A 4,992-nucleotide genomic window follows, 5' to 3' on the forward strand; every position below is an offset into this window, starting at 1 on the left:
GAGGGGAGATTTGTTTTATTTCAAGAAACAGGAATTATTTCTTGTGTTTAATATAGCTGTGTTCTTATCTCAAATCTCTTTATATTACAGCAATAATCACATGGTGAGGGGTGGGGGGTTATTATGATTGTAATAGTGTGTTGATGATGGAGATGGCGGTGGCAGTAGTGGTTGTGATCGTGATAATGTGGTGGTGGTGGTGGGTTAGGATCTTACAGCACATCATTATTTCTGATGCATTGTTTTTCAACTCACTATCAGGAATAGTATTTCCTTTGCAAAGATGGTTAGGAAAATGTGGTGCTTATTAACATTACATTTTCTTAACTGTAACCTTGACAACATAAACGAATGTGTATCTGTATCATCATCATCATCATCATCATCATCATCATCGTTTAACATCCATTCTCCATGCTGGCATGGGTTGGATGGTTTGATAGGATCTAGCAAGCCAGAGAGTTGCACCAGGCTCTAATTCTTCTGTTTTGGGTTGGTTTCTATGACTGGGTGCATTTCCTAACACCAACCACTCCACAAAGTGGACTGGGTGTTGTTTAGGTGGCACCAGCACAGGTGTTTTTTATGTGGCACTAGCATGGGTGTATTTTATGTAGCACCAACATGGGTGCTTTTTATGTGGCACCATCATGTATATAACGTGTATATGTGTGTATCCTCTTCATCATTTTTAATATGCACTTTTTTACTAGCTTAAATGAGTCATAGAATTCACTGAAGCTCATATTTTCTACAGCCAGATGCCCTCGCTGTTGCTAACCCTCACACATTTCAAAAGTGGTTAATATTTCCTTATAGCTGGGCATGTTTACGCGGAAGATTGCAAATGAAGGATTCCACTTCTATGACAGCGACACTTGTTTATGACTATCAAGTAATATCACGACAAGGTGTGTGTGTATGTGTGTGCGCACGCACATGCACGTGTGCATGCAAACATGCATATAGATATAATGTCCTCATCATCATTTATGTCTGTTTTTTGTGCTGGCATTGGTTGGACAAGAGCTGGCAAGTCGGAAAGCTGCACCAAGCTCTGAGTGTCTGTTTTGACATGATTTCTATGGCAAGATGTCCTTCCTAATGCCAACCACTTTACAAAGTGTACTTGGTGCTTTTTTACATGCCACCAGCATGTATACATAGAGACATATATGTATATATACATATACAACAAGGCTTCTTTTCACTTTCTGGCCACCATAGATATGACACATGATAAAGAGCCACTTATTATAAGGAAGCCTATACTTGGCCATCCACTTTTCTCCACTTTCTCAACTCTCGGTTGTTTTTCTCTTTCAGATCATGTTGGATTTGAATTGTCATTGATGCGTCTGTAACTTTGCTTTTTTTCTAGGGTGTTAGCCCTAGGTGCACTCAATTTTACCTTTGGGAAGAAGCGGCCTATATTAGTCTGGCCTTAAGGTGTGGCTGTGTGGTAAGAGCTTGCTACCCAACCACATGGTTCCAGTTTCAGTCCCACTGTGTGTCTTCTGTTATAGCCTCAGGCTGACCAAGGCCTTGTGAGTGGATTTGGTAGATGGAAACTGAAAGATGTCCATCAAGTGTGTGTGTGTGTGTGTGTGTGCATATATATATATCTGTATGTGTTTGTGCCTGTGTTTGTACCCTGCCACACTTGACAACCAGTGTTGGTGTGTTTACATCCCTCATAACTTAGCCATTCAGCAGGAGAGACCAATAGAATAAGTACTGGGAGTCGATTCAAGTGACTAAAAATCCTTCAAGGTAATGACTGAAACAATAAAATGCATGATAGGAAATATTGTGGAATTTAATACCCAGATCTTGAGTTTGTTGACCTATAGAGTGATCTAGAGTGGTCAGCCATCACTGAGGTCTTTGCTTTTATCATCTTTATCATCATCATCATTTAACATCAGTTTTTCATGCTGGCATGGGTTGGACAGTTCGACAGGAGTTGGTAAGGCCGGGGGAGGTACCAGACTCCATTGTCTGTTTTGGCTTGGTTTCTACAGCTAGGTGCCCTTCCTAATGCCACCCACTTTACTGAGTGTACTGGTTGCTTTTCACATGGTACCAGCATTGGTGCTTTCTATGTGACACCAATACACACACACACACACACACACTGTCACATACACATATGACAGACCTGTTTTGGTTTCTGTCTACCAAATCCACTCCTACAGCTTTGGTTGGCCTGGGGCTACAGTAGAAGATAGTTGCCCAAGGTACCATTCTGTGGGATTGAACCCAAGATTTCATGGTTGGGAAGCAAGCTTCTCAACCGCACAGTCACACATGCACCTGTGTGTGTATGTGCATGCACACATTTATATGTGTGTGCATGTGCATCAATGCTTATATATTCCACCTCACTACCACTTTAACAAAGCGATGCCTGATGGCATTTCTTGTAGTCATTATGACTGGTCACTCTGTGGTTTCAAAAACCTGTGCATTAAAGATGTCCCTTACCTGGAAAACAAGTATGGGTAGGTGACAGGAAGAGTGCCTAGCTGTAGAATCCTATCCAAAATAAATCTTAGTCCAAACCCATGTTAGCTTGGAAAAAAAAAACAGACATTGAATGAAAACATTTCTAGACATTTTGTTTAAAGGGTTATTCCCTCTGCATGGTATAGCCATAGCTTGACCAGTGCTTTGTGAGTGGAATTTGGGAGGTGGAAACTGGAAGAAGCTTGTCATGCATATAATGTGTGTGTGTGTGCTTAATGTAAATGAAAGTGACTGTTCATACAAAAGCATAATTTATGTGCACATGTGCACACACGAGAGAGAGAGAGAAGTAAAGGAGGAGGAGAAGAAGAAGAAGGAGGAGGAGGAGAAATGTGAAAATGAGTGGAAAATGGCTTTTGTAGAGTGAATGGGTTGACTGAAATATCTGGTAAAATATTTAAAATACAAAAACTGAGGTCAATAACGCGTAAAATATAAATTGCTATTGGGAAAACAAATTTGATAATCTTCTCCTAGTAATAATACTTCAATTTTCTCTCCCTCACTGTCTTGCTTTCTCCTTTCTTCCTTTCCTTTCTCTCTTACGATTTTCCATAGAATTGCTGTGAACCCATTATTATTATAAACTTATTGTTTGTCTTCTCGTGTTTCTTAATTATGTTGAAGATGGAGATAAAATGGTAGATTATTTAAACTAAGACAGGATTTTCCACTCAATCTGCTGGTGCCGATTCAAAAGTCACTCTAGGCTAACAACAAAAGTCTGTTGAGTTTTTTCATGAATGCCACTTCATCTACTCTGTCCTTTCTGTCATAATTGAGTCCCTCAACACCTGACAAAAAAGCCCTTCCCCACTCTCTACTCCATCTCCACTCAATTGGAGATTTCTATTTTCTTTGTCTTGCAAAATTACTTGAAGACCTCACTGATGTTGATGCCATGAAAAACACACAAAAAAAAAAACAGCATTCAGTACACTCTGTAAAGTGTTTGCATCCATTAGGAAGGGCATCCAGTTATAGAAACCTTGTGAAAACAGACGTTGGAGCTTGATGCAGTCCTCTAGTTCATCAGATTCTGTCAAGCCATCCAACCTGTACTGGAATGATGCCCTGCATTTTGCCATCATCTCTCCTGCTCTCTCTTAGACTACTGCTGCCTCCCACTCTCTCACTCCTTCTCCTCCTTCAGGCTAGGTAACCATGTATCTCATTTACAGCAGCACACCTGTTTCTGTCCTCATCTCTCTCTCTCTTTCTCTCTATCTCTCTCTCTCTCTCTCTCTCTCCATGTACCTCCCCTACAGCAAGACATGTTTCTGTCTCACTATAAACTTTCATCATCTGTCACAAGATCCTCTCCTTCAGTGCCCCCACCTTCTCAAAGGATCTTTGTCTTGCAAGCTATTGGGTGTTCTTGTCAGTGCTGGTGCCACGTAAAAAGCATCCAGTCTGCACTGTAAAGTGTGGCATTTGGAAGGGTATCCAGCTGTAAAAACCATACCGAAACTGACCTCACCTGTGCTGGTGCCACGTAAAAAACCCCCACTCAGTCCACTCTGCTGGGTGTTTGGTGTTAGGAAGGGCATCCAGCCATAAAAGCCATGCCAAAACAGACATAGAAGTCTGGTGTGGGCTCCAGCCTGGCCAGTTCCTGTCAAACCATCCAACCCATGCCAGCATGGAAAGTGGATGTTAAATGATGATGATGATAGTGGCAGCAGCGGCAATTCAAAATAAAATAGTAAAGACAGCATCAAAACTATATTCTTTTAATTTTATTTCAGTCATTGTACAGTCATTGCACCACATCAAACAGTTTAGTCAATCAAATATTAAAACAAAAGTGTAACATAATAAAAAGAATAAGTATTTTATAATATTATTTAAATGCTGAAGAGATTTCTGAATATGCATGCGTATACGCACACATGCGCATGCACATGGTAGATTGCTGCAGAAATTCAAACAATGCACCTAGTTAGTTCTCTTTACTTTTAAAATCTCTCAAGTGCAAAATGCTTAATTTCATTTCAAGAGATGGTGAGAGACTGGAAAATTTAAAACTCACACTTAACTCAATCTATTTATCTCTGTCTGTCTGACTACTTTGTCTGTCTGTTCATCCACCCATATATTCATCTCCCTTTCTGTCTGTCTGTTTATCTGTTTGTTTGTTTGTTTGTCTGTCTGTTTGTCTATTTCTTGATCTGTCACTTTATCTATTTGTCTAGTTATGTGTCTATGTATCTACCCATCTTTTTTTCTCTCTCTCTCCCTCTTCTCATTTATATATATGTGTATACACACACACACACACACACACACACACACAAAGAGAGAGAGAGAGGTTTGGTGATACAAACAGGAAAATAGAACTCAAAACATGAGCGTGTGTAAATGTATGGTATCATGCACAGGTACTTATCAACATGCCAATGCATGAACTTCTTGGCCCTCAAGTCATTGTGTAACTGATACTGGTTATTAAATACATATATA

The 4,992-nt window shown here is 40.0% G+C and overlaps 1 protein-coding gene across 1 annotated transcript in view; it reads left to right on the forward strand.

Annotated features, from left to right (window-relative positions):
• The window catches only part of LOC106878489 (zinc finger protein 608), a 128,280-nt gene that overhangs the window by 113,855 nt on the left and 9,433 nt on the right, over window positions 1-4,992 (forward strand). The gene's annotated exons all lie outside the window — the stretch shown is intronic.

The sequence above is a fragment of the Octopus bimaculoides genome, chromosome 15, assembly GCF_001194135.2.
Source record: "Octopus bimaculoides isolate UCB-OBI-ISO-001 chromosome 15, ASM119413v2, whole genome shotgun sequence".
NCBI lineage: Eukaryota > Metazoa > Mollusca > Cephalopoda > Octopoda > Octopodidae > Octopus > Octopus bimaculoides.